The 18022-nt window shown below is 36.4% G+C and overlaps 1 pseudogene; it reads right to left on the bottom strand.

The window, feature by feature from the left end:
• Positions 1-16319: 16319 nt before the first annotated feature.
• LOC110195640 (cytoplasmic polyadenylation element-binding protein 1 pseudogene) lies at positions 16320-17778 on the bottom strand (annotated as a pseudogene).
• Positions 17779-18022: the final 244 nt, after the last annotated feature.

Genomic DNA, 18022 nt, shown 5'->3' with positions numbered 1-18022 from the left:
TATGAGGGGGGATTGAATGAGTTTAATTATCCCACATAAAAGAGGCATATAGAAGCTATTATAATGGATGGCAAGATGTGAGAGGGTGTCAGGCAAACCTTAAAACTTACCCTCATCGGCAGAGCCAAGATGGCAGAGTGAAAGCAGTGACTTGCTGGAGCTCTCCCCCTAACCCCTCAAAATACTCATAAAAAATGGCTCTAAACAAATTCTGAAGCAGCAGAACCCACAAAAAGACAGAGTGAAACAAATTTCCAGCCCAAGACAACCTGGATGATTGATTAGAAAGGTGTATCGCGCAGGGCTGAGAGCGCAGCGCAGCATGGGTGCACAGGCCGCAGCAAACCTGGAGCAGGCCTCACAGGACTGAATCACAGGCAGCTGTGGAGGTTTCCAGACTCCTCAATCCATGAATGCCAAAGACAACTTAGAAGGTCAGTGGGAAAAGTCTGTTTCTGTCGGTTCTGAGAGAGGAAGGCTGGGTCTCAGCTTCATTCCCCAAGACCACAGCGCTGGGGGGTGGGGGGAGGGAGCAGCTGCTTCCCGAGCTTCCGGCCCACAGACTGAGGGGGAATCCAGTGGCTGATCAGAGGGGAATTTGCAGGGATCTCTTTGCCAGTGCTGAGGCAGGAATCTCTTGCTTTGCCCGTGGGTGGATCTGGGTCACAGTTCCGGGCAGCAGTGCTGGGGTGAGGAAGAGCGCTGGCCTGGTGGAGCTTGGAGTGGCTGTGGAGATGAACCCCTCCTTACAGTTATGGGACAGAAAGGAATACTTGTGGTCACAGGCCAGGAAAGGAGTAAACACCTCGCCCCTTATCATACCACCTTGGAAGAACTGAAAATTTACAGGTCCCTACAAGTATCTCTGAAAACAGCTACTCAAACCCCTGAAGCTTGGGACAGTACATTCTCCACATTGGAAGCAGACTCTTACCTTAACAAAGAGTTTAAAACTCAAGTAATTGGCCAGGGTCATGAGCAAGCAGTGCAAAAAGAGTCAGACTATATTATCTTACTTTGGTGAAAAAGATCAAAATATACAACCAGAAAAAGACAACAAAATCCAAGCTCCTACATCCAAAGCCTCCAAGAAAAATATGAATCAGTCCCAGGCCTTGGAAGAGCTCAAAAGGGATTTTAAGAAGCAAGTAAGGGAAGTAGAGGAAAAACTGGGAAGAGAAATGAGAGTGATGCAAGAAAATCATGAAAAACCAGTCAACAGCTTGGTAAAGGAGACCCAAAAAAATACTGAAGAAAATAACACCTTAAAAAACAGCCTAGCCCAAATGGCAAAAGAGGTCCAAAAAGCCAATGAGGAGAAAAATGCCCTAAAAAGAAAAATTGCCCTAAAAAATTGCCCTAAAAAAAAAGATTACTGAAGAAAATACTTCCTTAAAATTTAGGATAGAGCAATTGGAAGCTAGTGACTTTATGAGAAATCACTACACTGTAAAACAAATCCAAAAGAATGAAAAATTAGAAAACAATGTGAAATATCTCATTGGAAAAACAACTGACCTGGAAAATAGATCCAGGAGAGAGAATTTAAAAATTATTGGACTATCTGAAAGCCATGATCAAAAAAAGAGCCTAGACATCATCTTTCAAGAAATTATCAAGGAAAACTGCCCTGATATTTTAGAACCAGAGGGCAAAATAGAAATTGAAAGAATCCACAGATCTCCTCCTGAAAGAGATCCCCAAAGAAAAACTCCGAGGAATATTGTAGCCAAATTCCAGAGTTCCCAGGTCAAGGAGAAAATATTACAAGCTGCCAGAAGAAACAATTCAAGTACTGTGGAAACACAATCAGGATAACACAAGATTTAGCAGCTTCTACATTAAAGGACCGCAGGGCATGGAATATAATATTCTGGAGGGCAAAGGAGATAGGATTACAACCAAGAATCACCTACCCAGCAAAACTGAGTATAATCCTTCAGGGGAAAAAATGGTCATTCAGTGAAATAGAGGACTTTCAAGAATTCTGATGAAAAGACCAGAGCTGAATAGAAAATTTGACTTTCAAATACAGGACTCAAGTGGAACATGAAGAGGTAAACAGGAAAGAGAAATCATAAGACTGAACTGTTTACATTCCTGCATGGAAAGATGATATTTTTAACTCATGAGAACTTTGTCAGTATTAGGGTAGTTGAAGGAAAAAAATTGTATGTATGTATAGATAGATAGATAGAGGGCACAGGGTGAGTTGAAGATTAAGGGGTCATATCTGGAGAATAAAATTAAGGGATGAGAGAGGATGATACTTGGAGAAGAAAGGGAGAGGTAGAATGGGGTAAATTATCTCACAAAAAAAAAAAAAAAAGAAAAGTCTCTTACAGTGGAGGGGAAACAGGGGAAGGTGAGAGGGAATGAGGGAATCTTATTCTCATAGGATTTGGCTTAAGGAGGGAATAACATACACATTCAATTGGGTGTGGAAATCTGTCTTACCCTACAGGAAAATAGGGGAAAGGGGACAAGAGAGCAGGGGGTGATAGAGAGGAGGGCAGATTGGAAAGGGGTAATCAGAAGTAAATACTTCTGAGGAGGGACAGGGTCAAAAGAAAGAATAGAATAATGGGAGGGCAGGATAGGACTAAGGGAAATAGAGTTAGTTTTTCACAACATGTCTACTAAGAAAGTGTTTTGCATAACTGCACATGTACAACCTATATTGAGTTGCTTGCCTTTTCAATGAGGGTGGATGGGGAGGGAGGAAGGGAGAAAATTTGGAACTCAAAGTTTTAAAAACACATGTTTTAAAAAATGTTTTCACATGCAACTGGGAAATAAGAAATACAGGAAATGGGGGTACAGAAGTCTGTCCTGCTCTACTGGAAAATAGAAGAGGAAGGGGATAAGAGAAGGGAGGGGTGAGAGATAGAAGAGAAGGCAGACCAGGGGAAGGGGTATTCAGAATGCATGCCATCTTGGGGTGGGGGAGGGCTGAGAAATTTGGAACTCAAAAACTTGTGGAAGTGAATATTGAAAACTAAAAATAAATACATTTATATTAAAAAAAAGAAAAAAAGAAAAAAATTACCACCATCAAAATTGATTCAAAGAAGGAATAACATACACATTCAGTTGGATATAGAAATCTGTCATACCCTATAAGAAAGTGAAAAGGGATGGGGATAATAGAAGGGGGAGGGGGCACTGAAAAAAGGGAGAGTATATTAGGGAAGGCAGTTAACAGAAGTGAAACACTTGTGAGGAGAAAAATGGTGGGAGATAAGAGAAAGGGAGGATAAACAAATGAAAAATAGCAGGGAGAGAAATATACAGTTAGTTATCATAACTATAAATGTGAATGAGATGAACTCAGTCATAAAACAGAAACAGATAGCTGAATAGATTAACAAAAAAACAGAATCCTACAATATGTTGTTTACAACACAAACATTTGCAGCAGAGAGATACACATAGGGTGAAAGTAAGGGGGTAGAGCAGAATCTATTATGCTTCAGCTGAAGCAAAGAAAGCAGGGGTAGCAAGCCTGATTCAGACAAACAAATACAAAATTAGTTCTAGTTAAAAAAGATAAAAAAGGAAATCTTGCTGAAAGGGATCATAGATAACAAAGTCATATCCATATCAAACATGTATGCACCAAATGGTATAAAATTTAAAACTTGGAAGAAGTTGAATGAGTTACGGGAGGAAATAGAAAATAAAACTATATTAGTGGGGGACCTCAACATTCCCCTCTCGGAAGCAAATAAAACTAAAAATAAATAGATAGATAGATAGATAGATAGATAGATAGATAGATAGATAGATAGATAAATGAATAACTAACTAAATGAATGAATGAATGAATGAATAAACAAATGAATGAATAAATAAATGAATAAACAAGAAAAAGTTAAGATGAATGAAATTCTGGAAAAGTTAGATAGGATAGAATTGTGGAGAAAATTGAAAAATGAATTCATCTTTTTCTTAGCAGCACATGGCACCTGCACAAAAATTGACCATGTATTAGAACTTAAAAAAAAACCTTACCACCAAATACAGAATAGCAGAAATAGTAAACATCCTTTTCAGATCATCATGCAATAAAATATTACACTCACTAATGACAATCAAAAGACAGATTAAAAAATGTAATCCAAAGTTAAATAATCTAATCCTTTCAAAATAAGTGGGTCAAAGACAAATCACAGAAAAAAATTATAACTTCAATTTTAAAAAATGACAACAATGAGACAGCATTCCAAAATTTATGGGATGAAACAAAAGTGATGCCTTCGGGAAATTTTATATATCTAATTTCCTACATGAATAAAATAGAGAAAAAACAGGCCAATGAATTGGGCATGCAACTTCAAAAAACAAGATAAAGAACAAATTAGAAATCCCCAAATAAATACCAAATTCAAAATCCTGGAAATCAAAGGACAGATTAAAAAAATTAAAAATAAGAAAACCATGGAACTAAAAAATACAACTAGAAGCTGGTTATTAAAAAAATGATAAAATACATAAACCATTGGTTAATTAATTTTTTTATTTTTTATTTTTTTGCTTTTTGGCTAGGCAGTGGGGTTAAGTGATTTGCCCAGAGTCACACAGCTAGTAAGTACCAAATGTCTAAGGCCAGATTTGAACTCAGGTACTCCTGACTCCAAGGCTGGAGCTCTATCCACTGTTCCACCTAGCTGCCCTAGGTTAATTTAATTTTTAAAAAAAGGAAAGAAGAAAACTAAATTACTAGTATCAAAAATGAAAGAGGTGAACTCATTACCAATGAAGAGGAAATTAAGGCAATTGTTGGAGCATTTTGTCTAATTGTATGCCAATAAATTTGACAATCTAAATAAAATGGAAGAATATCTATGAAAACATAAATTACTCAGATTAACAGAAGAGAAAATAAAATACTTAAATTATCCAATCTTAGAAAGATAAATTGAACAAAACATCAATGAACTTCTTAAGAAAATAATTCCCAGGACCACCAGTGAATTCTTTTAAATAACAATTAAGTCCAATTTGTATAAACTATTTGACAAAATAGACAAAGAAGGAGTCTTACCAAATTCCTGCTATGACACAAATATGGTGCTGATACCAAAATAGGAAGACCCAAAATAGAGAAATAAAACTATGGACAATTTCACTAATGAATGTTGATGCAGAAATTTTAAATAAAATACTAGCAAAGAGATTACAACAATATATCTCAGGATCATACACTATGACCAAGTGAGATTGACACAAGCAATGCATATCTAGTTCAATATTAGGAAAACTATCAGCACAATTGACCATATCAATAACAAAAAGGAGACAAAGCATATGATTATCTCAATAGATGCAGAAAAAGCCTTTGACAAAATACAACCACCATTCCTATTAAAAACACTAGAAAGCACAGCAATAAATGGAGCTTACCTTAAAATAATAAGCAATATTTATCTAAAGCCATCAGCAAGTATTATCTGGAATGGGGTTAAGTTAGAAGAATTCTCAACACAATTAGAGGTGAAGCAAGGATGCCAATTTCCACCTGTATTATTTAATATTGCACTAGAAATGTTAGCTACAGCAATAAGAGAAGAAAAAAAAAAACAAGTTCAACAAATTGGATAAGGCACAAGGAAACAAAACTATCACTGTTTGCAGATGATATGATGTCATACTTAGAAAATCCTACAGAATCAACTAAAAAACTACTTGAAATTATTAACAACTTTAGCAAATTTTCAGGATACAAAATAAACCCACATAAATTATCAGCATTTCTATATATATTACCAGCAAAACCCAGAAGCAAGAGACAGAAAGAGAAGTTCCATGTAAAGTAACTGTAGACAATATAGACTTGTGAGTCTATCTGCCAAGACAAACCCAGGGACCATATATGAACACAACTATAAAGCTCTTTTAGCACAAATAAAGTCAGATCTAAATAATTGAAAAACTATGAATTGTTGGTAGGCAGAGCCAATATAATAAAAATGATAACTCTACCTGCCTAAATCAATCTATTTTTCAATACCATACCAATCAAACTTTGAAAAACATAATTTGTGTAAGTAGAAAAACTAATAACAGAATTTTGATCTGGAAGAAGAAAATCTTAAGGACATCAACAGAATCAATGAAAAAATGTGAAAGAGGATGATCTCACCATACTGGATCTCAAACTGTATTATAAAGCAGCAGTTATCAAAACAATCTGATACTGACTAAGAAATAGAGTGGTTTATCAGCTTAGGTACAAAGGACCTTATAATAAAATACCATAATAATCTAGAACATGATAAACTAACAGATCCAAGTTTTTGGAATGAAAACTCACTATTTGACAAAAACCACTGGGAAAACTGGAAAATATTATGGCAGAAACTAGGTATAGACGATCATCTCACATTCTATGCCTAGATAAGGTCAAAAATGGGTACGTAATTTACTGCAATCAAATTAAGAAAACATGGAATAGTTTATCTCTCATGTATTATCTAAATGACTAATCACCATAACAAATTTATTATGAAAAAAATCTAGTCACAATTACTAAGCCAGGGAGGATATAACTGAGGTGTAGAACTATCTGTCAGCATAAATAGTATTGATTCAAAAAATTTAAATCAAATGCTATTATGTAGACTAAAATGATTCATAGTAGATATTAGTCATCATGACCAACTTGGATTTATGCAAATGCTAGAATGGTTCAATAATTTATATAATTATTCACATTCAAAACAAAAGCCTCCCAAAACATATGATCCTCTCAATAGATGTGGAGAAAACATTTGACAGAGCACAATGCACATTTAGTCTGAAAATCCTATGAAATAAAGGCTCAGATGGATCTTTTATTTAATATCATAAAAGTATCTAAAGCCAAAAAAAAAAAGACAAGCATCAACCATATGCAATACAGATATACTAGAAGCTTTCTCAAAATATACAAATGTAAAAGAAAAATGTCTACTCTCTTTACTGATACATACCATATCTCTGGAAATATTAGAAATAGCAGTAAAAGAAGAGAAATCAACTAAGGATGTAAAGATAAAGAGGAGAAAAAAACCATCCTTTTTTGCTAATATTATGAGGATTCATTTAGAAAATCATAGAAAATCCACAAAGATGTTAATTGATCCAATTAATAGCTGCATTAAAGTTGCAGGCTACAAAATAAATCTTTGAACATCAATAATATTTCTAACTTTGTATCAAATTTGTCTGATAAGGATTTGACATCTATGTAAGCTTAATTAATAATATATTAATATATTATATATATATTAATTAATGTATTAAACTTAATTGTAAACATATTGTAATGTATATAATATAGTAATATATTTAACATATTAAAATTAATATAAATTTAATATGACATGTATATAAAATTAATTGATGCACAGAAATATACGCAAGGACTTAAAGAAGGGATTATAGATTCAGTAGTCACCAAGTGCCATGATTACTCTGAGGTTTAAGAATAATTGCAACCTCTTGCTCTTCTACCATGTTCAGTCTCTCTCGGGGCCTCCAAAACTCCTCCTGTACAAGGAACATGGAAAAATATTCCTCTGCCCTCGTATTTGATGGCTGATGTTTCATTAGTTTTATCTCTTTCCAGTTAAAAGAATTAGAGGTTCCAGGGTATTTGACCTAGCCAAAGCTTTCAGAGAGATTGTTACATTCCAGAGAAGCAAAGAATTCCCATGTTAACTATAACGGGAAAAAAAAATATTTCTTTCTGAATAATAGTTAATCACCTCTGTAAAGATGTCAATAGCATCCTTCAATATCTGTCCTCTAGAATCCTATTTGATTACCTCATGGTTTAGAATGCTTAAGTCTTTCAAAATTGATTTTTGTACAGTATTGACATTACAGTACACTTGAATAACTTTTTTTTTGTCATGTGGGCATTTTAACATCATACTGTAAAAATATTTCAGGCGTTGGAGCCAAGATGGTGGAAAAAAGGCAGTAACTCACCTGAACTCTCAGACAAACCTCTCCAAATACCTTTAAAAATTGACTCTAAACAAATTCTAGAGCAGCAGAACGTGCAAAAAGACACAGTGAAACAAATTTTCAACCCAAGACAAGCTGGAATGTCAACAGGAGAGGTCTGTTGCCCCAGGGTCAGATAGGGGAGTGCAGTCCAGTGCAGGCCACACCAGCATAGACCAACCCCAACAAACCTGGAGCAGGCCTCAGAGGACTAAATCACTGGCAGCAATGGCATTTTCTAGACAGCCCATAGATGCCAAAGACAGCTTAGAAGGTCAGCAGGAAAGACCTGTCGGATCTAGGTGAGATCAGTCGAGCACAGCCCACCCCAGCTCAGCCACAGTCCCCGAAAACCAGGAGCAAACCTTAGAAGTGGTAGTGGCAGCTTCTGGAGCTCTCAGCCTACACATGGTAAGGGAATCGAACAACTGGTCAGGAGGAGATTACAGGGATCTTTTTGCTATCACTGAGACAGGCCTCTTGTTTTGTCCATACTTGGATCTGGGTCACAGTCCTGGGTGGCAGTCCTAGGACAAGGAGCACTAGCATAGTAGAGCTTGTGGCAGCAGTAGAGAGGGGACCTTCTTCACAGTTCCAGGGCAGAAAAGAGTGCTTGTTGTAGTTCACAGACAAGAGCACAGACCAGGAAAGGAGTGAAAACCTCATCCTCGATCATGCTGCCTTGGGAAAACTAAAAATTTACAGGTCCCTAGAATTATCTCTGGGGAAAGATAACAGAGGGAAAGAGGGTGAGGGAATAGAATAAGGAGCGGTAAAAAGGGTGTCTAGATGAACTGGAGTGGGATTAAGAGGAAATAACATATATATGTATATATGTAATACATATATACATATATATTAGGAAGGCTATAAAAGTCTTCTAAATTCAAATAGAAACAAGAGGGTAAGGGAAAAGGGTGGGGGGGGAGGATGAGGGAAGGATTTTTGGAGGGTGGTACATTAAGTAACAGGAGAGCAAGGTAGCAAAGTAGAAGTAAAGTAGAGGAGTCAAGAAGGATGGGAAAGAAGGTATACACACAAATATAAAATAATTATCTGGAATAGAATTTATTAGGAAGTAAGGCCGGGGTGGTTATAATCTCAGACAAAGTTAAAGCTAAAATAGATTTAGTCAAAAGTATATATATATATATATATATATATATGTATGTATATATAATATATAAGACACACACACACATATATACATGCACACACACACATGTATTTGTCAGACTGGAGTCAGCATAGGCATATCTACATTCTGGTCTTTTAATTGAATGTTGAAGATCATTAAATTAGGTTTAAGTCCTTGATGCAGGATAAAAAGAGTTTATTTCCCTCTTCCTACCTTTAACTTCATTCTATATTCCTTCCTCATTAATGTTAGAGGTCAGTGCCGTAACTCAGTAGTGATTTGGGAAAACCTACATTGCCAGTAAAATATTTAGAAGGGATAACGTCAATAGCCCAAGGTATCATACCCTACAGCACTATATTAGATATTCTACTTCTTCTCAAATTCAACTCTCTCGCATCAACCAAAACATTTTTGCTATAGTCATTTATTTTTCATGGAACCATGGAAGGTTAGCAGAGGTGGGGGGAAGAGGAGGATCACAACTTGAAAATCGTATATTTCAACTTCGACATTTGATGGATGAGAAAACTGACATGTGAGCAACAAATAATTACCCAAGGTTCATACAGTCAACAGTAATATAATGGGAATTGGAATTTGAATCTCTTCTTGCTCTCCAATGGTCATTTGTTGCGGCATCATACTCACATTTCAGCACCTCGAGTCTAATTTAAACCATTTGTGTTAATGAGGACAGTGGGTTAACATGTTTGAGTCCTCTTAACCTTCATGGCAAGATGTGCCATTACCTTAGTAGCTAGTGCAACTTTTGTCTGACCTACATAATGAGCAAATGATAATAATTGTGTTATGACAATATGCCTTGAAGCTCTGAGAACATAAGATGAACCTAGCATACTAAAATTTTTCAACTACTAAAGCAATGTAACTTTAAATGATTTTTTTGTTGTTGCAAAACACTCTTCACAGTGGAAAATAAAACAAACCCCAAACAACTTGTTTTGAGCTTTAGGCAAAAAAGTTGAATCTAAATTACCCAATCTTTATGAAATACCTCTTAGGAAATCAAATTCCCACAGCACATCCTAGGAAGAGGTAGAAGTCATATTATTCACTTCTCCAAGAAAAAAAAAATAGATGTAAGAAGAATTATGTGACACATTCAGGACCTTGAAGTAGTTATCTTTTTAGGATTCAAGAGAATTGACTAATATTCAGTTAACTATTTGTGGATAGGAGAAAAGTATAAGACACAGATGAATCTTCATAAAAGTTGGTGGTTTATGTCATATTACATTTCTCAATAGTTGTTATTTCAAATGTAATTCAGCTAAGTTCTGCCCTCTTTCTACAATCCAATTATTTAGTAATTAATATTAATAACTAGCATGAATATATATACATATATATGCACACACTAATGTATGTATGTATAGGTAGATAGATAGATACAATGGATCCTACTTATATGCCAGGCATTGTACCAAGCACTTTACAAATATTATTTTATTTGATACTCATAGGCACCTTGGGAAGAAGATGCTATTATTATCCTAATTTTATAAATGAGGAAGCTGAGGAAAACAGATTAAGTGACTTGCTCAGGGCCATACAGCTAGTAAGTTATCTGAGGACAGATTATTACTCAGTTATTCCTGACTCTAAATCCAGGGCTCTAACCACTGCACTACCTAGCTATTTGTTATGATTAGTTAGTTGGCAAAATAGACATGTTCAGTCATCCATTTTTAACCTGTTAGTAGCCAATTCAGTAGTCTAAGTCCAAACATATTCATTTATTGATGAAAAAAAAGATCAGATAGCACTAAAATGAAGGACAATAATGACGACCAAATCTACTTAAGCAGCCAAGTTAGCATGAGTGTTTTAAATCATTCAGAATGGATCCTGAAAACAGGGGTTTTCCATGCACATTCATGTTACACTAAAATATTTCCTATAGTATTCACATACTAGAAATTTTTCTAATCATAGTTACAAGTTATTGTTCTTTTCTGGTGCTGCTACTGTCTCTTTTTTCTTCTCCTTCTTTTGAAACAACTCCCCACAGGTTGATCTTCAATGGCACAAGTCCTATTCATAGTCGATACTGTGTTAAAAGACAGAAGTTCTTCTTTACCTTCAAAGATGCTCCAGAAAAATTTCAGTTATAAACAAATTCAAGTTAAAAGTTTCACTTGATATGAAGTGATAAATAGCATGACCCAGTGGAGAGAGGAACGACCTAGGAGTACGGAAAATATAGGTTCAAATAATGTCTATGACACATGGTAGCTTTCTATTTCTGGCCAAATCAGGCAGCTTCACAGTGTCCTAGTTAATTCTGTAAGATAGAAATATCAAAAACACGGACTATGGACTGCATGAGGCCCAGAACACCCCCATGTAGGTGTTCTGCAAATCTGCAAACCATATTAAAATGTAGTTCCTGTCTGATTTTAATGTGTTGATATAATAACCACAGAAAGTATATTTATGGGTGTATACATACATACATACATACATATTCACATATATACTTACATCTATGTATGTGTGTATGTGTGGTTTTCTAAGTCAATATGTGTCCTTCAAGGATACTTACATATGATTTAGTGGCCCCTCATTTTGACATGAGTTTGACATTGCTGCAGCAAGATTATCACAGAATGTTGCTGACCTGATTTGATGAAGAGTTTCCATATAGGGAATTCCTTAACGTCAAAGGAATCACACATTGCTGAGCACCACCTCAGCTCTTCAGTGTATGTGGTATGTTTGTTATACATAAAGCACTGAAGTATTTTAAAGAAAGTTACTTTAAAATTACTGAAGAATTACTGTTTTAATTAGTTTTAATTCAATAAAAGTTTGCATATTGACTATCTATCTCTGTAAACATTCACAGCAATCGAGATTGCTCTAGTTTATGACACTAGATCTAAACTAAAAAATCAGGAGAGCCCAGAATTGTGTGGTAATCAGATTTTAACTCAATATGATTTTGTAGGAGCCTGGCATTAGACATCCCACTCGCAACAGTAGCTATGTGTTCTTTTGAATCATTCAGTCCTGTTTTGTTTTGCATGAGGACATGAGCATTTCCATAAGAAAAATCTAAGGCTGATTCCTGTGATTTTTAAACATGAAAAGAAAACGTACCTACTATAAACTATTACAGATAGAAATGATTGATTCAGAGATAAGGGCCTCTTTATTTTTGAAAGTCATCTCTATTATAAAATGCTTTGTGATCTGCTGAAAACTATGTGTTTTCCCTTCATTTTTACAGAGGTCATTGTGTGAGATTTTTCTGCACGTGGAAGAAGTTCACTGGGGAGAGGCGAGAGCTAACATTTATGATACATTTTAAGTAAAAGAAACTGCAAACCTCAAAGAGGTATGTAAACGATAGCTGCTGTTGCAATAAGCCTCATCATTTTAACTAGATCTCATGAATCTTCATAGGTAAACCTTCATAAACATCTTATTTGTGTACATGCATGTGCACATGTGTTTGCTGAATAGAATGACTTTTCTCTTCCTCTCTAATGCAAAAGTAGAAAAAAAAAACCATGGTTCTTTTATGGTTCAGTCTGTGGTTCCATAGAGTACTGGATTTGGAGTCAAGGAAATCTGCCTTAAGAGTGATACAGCACTGGCCCTGGATTCAGGAGGACCTGAGTTCAAATGTGGTCTCAGACACATAACACTTACTAGCTTCATGACCCTGGGCAGGTCACTTAACCCCATTGTCTAACCAAAAACAAAAAAGAGTGATATGAGGGGCAGCTAGGTGGTACAGTGGATAGAGCACTGGCCCTGGATTCAGGAGGACCTGAGTTCAAATGTGGTCTCAGACACATAACACTTACTAGCTTCATGACCCTGGGCAGGTCACTTAACCCCATTGTCTAACCAAAAACAAAAAAGAGTGATATGAGGGGCAGCTAGGTGGTACAGTGGATAGAGCACTGGCCCTGGAGTCAGGAGGATCTGAGTTCAAATTTGGCCTCAGACACATGATGCTTATTAGCTGTGTGACCCTCAGCAAGTCGCTTAATCCTGATTGCCTCACATCAAAAAAAAAATGTGATGTGATCCTGGGTAAGTCACTTAACTTCCCTCAGTTTCAGTTTTCTCACCTGTAAAAATGGTAATATCATAACTGTAGTAGTACATAGATAATAAGACTAGGATGAAGATTTGATGACATCATTCATGTAAAATTTTTAAATAACTTTAAACATCTCTACAAATGTCATCATTATAATTTTGTTCATTGCACTTCTGCATTGTCAAGACAGCATAGCTTCCACTATCTAATATAACTTTAAGTAACTATTCTTTGATACTTTGATGACTCAGTAATTTTATTGTTATTAGGATTTCCTTCATAGGGAAGATATCACCCTCCTCATCCTTTTATTTATATTTCATATGCTTATCTTTCAATGTATTTTCCATGACCTTTCCATAAACTGAAATAAAATCAGAGCTTAGAGGTAGACTGGAATTTGAGTATTGGGTAAAGGATTCATATAGCTACTACACACATACACATACATATGTGTCTATACATACATATGTATGCACATGTGTGTATGTGTGTTTTCTTTATATTTCCTGAATTGTGCTTGTGAAATCATGCAAAGCAGATTTTCATATTACCCTTATTGCAGAAAAAAAGCAAGAAAAATAAAGAGAAAATTATACTTTAATTTGCCCTTAGAGTTATTCAGTTCTTTCTCTAGAGGAAGATGGCATTTTCCTTATGAATCTTTTGAACTGTCTTGGTCTGTTGCATTGATCACAGTCTTTTTTTTTTCTTTTTGGTGAGGCAATGGGGGTTAAGTGACTTGCCCAGGGTCACACAGCTAGTAAGCATCACGTGTCTGAGGCCAAATTTGAACTCTATCTACTGTGCCACCTAGTTGCCCCCACTCTTACACAAGTCTTTCACAGTTGATAATCATTACAATATTGTTGTTACTGTGTATAATGATCTCCTGGTTCTGCTTACTTCACTTTGGGTCAGTTCAAATAGGTCCTCCTGGAATTTCATATCCCAAGTTTTGCACTCCTTGAATATGGAAGCTGCTATACCTGTGTGATCCTGATTCCATCTCTGCAATATTTAAATTCTATCTGGCTGCTTGAAACATTTTCTTCTTGCTATGAGAACTGCAGAATTTGGCTATAAGTAGGAGTTGGGTTTTTTTTTGAATTTTGAGATCTCTTTCAGGTAATTGATGGATTCTTTGAATTTCCATTTTATGCTCTGGAGCTAAGACATTGGAATAATTTTCCTTTACTATTTCTTGAAATATGCTGTTTATGCTCTTTTTTTAAAATCATGGCTTTCTAGTAGTCTTTTCCTAATTTAATTTTTAAATTATTTTTAATTGAATTCTAATCCAATTCTGTAATTCGATCCTATTTCTCCTCAATCTATTTTCCAGGTCAGTTTTTATTTTTTTTCTGATGAGTCATTTAACATTTTTTTCTATTTTTTTCATTCTTTCTATTTAGTTTTATTGTTTCTTGATATGTCATTTATCACCTTCCATTTGCCTATTTCTGATTTTTTAGGAAATATTTTCTTCAGTGAGTTTTGTATCTCTTGTAGCAGTTGGACAATTCTGGTTTTTAATGAGTTTTTGCCTTTAGTGAATATTTTTGTCTCCTTTACCATTTAGCTAATTCTGTTTTTAAAATTTTATTTTCTCCAGTATTTTTGTGACTCTTTTACTAAGCTACTAACCCTCATTTTATAATTTTCTTGCATCATTCTCATTTATTTGCCCAATTTTTCATCTACCTTTCTTATTTAATTTTTTTTAAAACCTTTTTTGAGCTATTCAAGGAATTAATTTTGGACTTGTGTACAATTCACTTTTTTTGAGACTTTAGCTGTTTTGATTTTGATGTCTCCTGTTTTTGTCTTGATATTCCTTGTCATTATGGCAGGTTTTTTTTAATAGTCAGTTTATTTTGTTGCTGTTGTTTGCTCACTTTTCCAGCCTATAGCTTGACTTTCTTTTTGTTTTTTTGCTGCAATGTGTTTGATGTGTGACAAAAAAGGGGGGAAAAAAAAACACACCACAACTTACTCCACACATCTGCAGAATACAGTCTTGTCTGCGTACACTACGGTAAGGTGGGGACTTCACAGAGAGATTCAGGAAAACCCACAAAGAGCACCTGGCATAGTCAGCAACTCAACATTAGCTAAGTGGAAGAGGGAGGAGGAGGAGTAAGGGTTATGACACTGGTTCTTTGGCACACAGCTTCCCATAGAGGGACAAGTTCTATTTTCTTAAAAAAAAAACAAAAAAAACAAGTTTTCAAATCCCAGTGGAAAGTTACTTATACCCTCTAAGTGAAAGAGCTTCTATGAACATCCATGTGCCCCAGTCAAAAAGCATCCCTTTTTAGCTCAACTACAAAAAAGAAAAAAAAATTACTATGACTTTGTGATTAAAAACCTCTATCAAATTCTCACTTAAGTGCAGCTTAGGAAAATTTTTTAAAAATGGTTTGAAACTATGTACAGCAGCTCCACATCATTTATCCAGCCTAGTTTTAAATTTGAAAAGCTCACAAATGCCTCTCTCCACAACTGTGAGAAACCCTAAGCCTCTGTCCCCAATCACAAATTTGCATTAACATCAAAAATTGCTGATAAAGAAAAAAAAATTCTTGTTTCAAATTACTTAAAAACTGTTTTTAAGTGTGTAAAAAAGGAACCAGTTAAAACCCTGAAGCATAACATATGAAATATGATTTTGGTTTAAATGAACAGCAAAGTCTCGTTGTTACAGTAAAAAACACTAGCTGAACACTCATGTTAAGCGGGTTAAATAAATGGAAAGACACCTTATGGCAACTGCAAAAATGAGACCTGCATCATTACCAAGAGTATTGCAAGGAATGTAAAGAAAAAGTCCTTTTAGCAATTAAAAAAAAAAACTAGATGAAGGAATCTTCACAAATACTTTCTCAACATTTTTGCTTGTCATCAGCAAAATGAGCAACTAAAGTGTGGGAAAACCGTAGACTCACTTATAACAGCCCCTAAAGACAAAACTCACTCCGTATTAGTTCAGAAAGAAACGCAGATCAGCAAGTGCAAAGTGAATATAAGATTTTCCCGGTGTGCTTTGGAAGTGTGCTCCCAGCCTGGGTTTGAGGCTGGTAGTGACACTGTGGCTCTCACCACTCAGATTAAAGCAGCTTCACCAGGGTCAGATGGGCATCCACCACCCCTCCAGCTAGAGTCTCTACTCTTCTGGTTACACTTCAGCTGGTGATGATGAAGAAGCTGTGTTGCCAGTGCCAACAGCTTAGGCTAAAATACCTGAAGCAGACCTGACCTTGACAAAAGAACAGACCTGGCTGAGCGCTGCAGATGTGACACAGAGAATCTTCTAGGTAGGGGTCAATCTGAACCTTCTTGGTGAAGCTGGTGGTTTTGATCTCCACAAAAGCACTGCTGACTGCCTTCAGACTGCTGCTTGGATTGTTCAAAGTCACTCCACCAGACCCAACAGGATATTTGTGCTTCTCTGTGTTGATACCAGTATACACTATTCTTCTAAACAGATCATGTATAATTGCATCCAGGGCCTCTGCATTGAGGATCACATGCAGCACCCCAGTAAAGGTTGGTTTGCTGGGATCCAGCCTTTTTGATGGATTCTAGACAAAGTTGCTATTGACCAAGACCCAGGAGATAATCTGAACCTCCTTACAGCACATCCTGTGGCTAGACATCTTGAAGTAATACTCACTCAGGCCATTGAAACTTAGTGGATCTTGGGAACAAGCTTAGAGTTGAGCCTGTCCAGCTCAAACACCAGGTACACATATGCTTTAGGCATATTACCTTTGGGAGGGCTGGGGGGGGTATGTTTCCCATCCTTACTGGATCATTTCACACTCAAAGAGCCTAATACATGGAAGGTATTAATCAATCCAGCTTCCATGATGTCCCAAGGGACTCCTCCTAGAAACACCCTTGCAGGAATAGGTAGGGTTCTTGTAGTTTTGAGGAGAACCTAACCACTCCAGGTACAAGTGGCTTCATTCACAATTGTGGCTTGTCTATGGAGTCTGGCCTCCCTTATGATACTAAAAGGAGAAAGAGTTAATACAGCTAAAGCGGCCTGGTCTTGGTCCAGCCAGACCCCAACTCCCATCTTTACAGGGTCTCTGGGACCAGCCCTGAGGGCCAGGAAGGGCAGAGGAGGGGAGATGTGAAAACTGGAAATTAAATTGAAGAGATGATCTGATTCAGGGCTGAACTCACTTGTATCTGAATCAGAGGGCCTACTGGAATGAGAATCCAGAACAGGATGGATATCCAGATGGGATCCTCTCAGAGGTGGTGTCCAAGTCAGGATTAGTGGGGTCCAGGTAAAAGAAGCTCAGAAAGGTTTTCCCAGTACATTGCCTGGTGGGTTACTGAGCATGCTTAGTACTGATTGTGGGATCCCCTGTGCTGCAGCATCAGAATCCTTAGGACTCTATGGTCTGTCCCAGCCTGTCAAGCTGAGGGTCTGCAGGCCAAGGCACTGGTTATTTGAATCCAGGATGCCCCAGGAAGATTCTTGCACAGAAGTAGGGAAAAGTGTCTTACTTGTAACTGTTCCTTCAGAGTTTGGGAAGTCAATCAACATGTCTTGGGGTAGCCTGGCCCGAGCCCATAACATATGACCTGGATGGGAACGTTCAGCCACACTGGCATAGGGCCATCTAGAAGGCACTATTTTTGCAACCTGCCTATTGCTTGACTTTTAATTTTATGTTAAAGTTGGGCTTTTCTCTCAGAGTCCAAAGGACTCTTACCCAAACTTTAGGGTTCTTTGTTTTGTTTGGGGTTTTTTGATTTTGTTTTTGTGTTGCTGTTTTCAAAGGTCATTC

Source organism: Phascolarctos cinereus, unplaced genomic scaffold (genome assembly GCF_003287225.1).
Source record: "Phascolarctos cinereus isolate Bilbo 61053 unplaced genomic scaffold, phaCin_HiC Scaffold_9;HRSCAF=440, whole genome shotgun sequence".
NCBI lineage: Eukaryota > Metazoa > Chordata > Mammalia > Diprotodontia > Phascolarctidae > Phascolarctos > Phascolarctos cinereus.
Note: the sequence above shows the minus strand (reverse complement) of the source record. Positions and strands in the feature narration are given on the sequence as shown.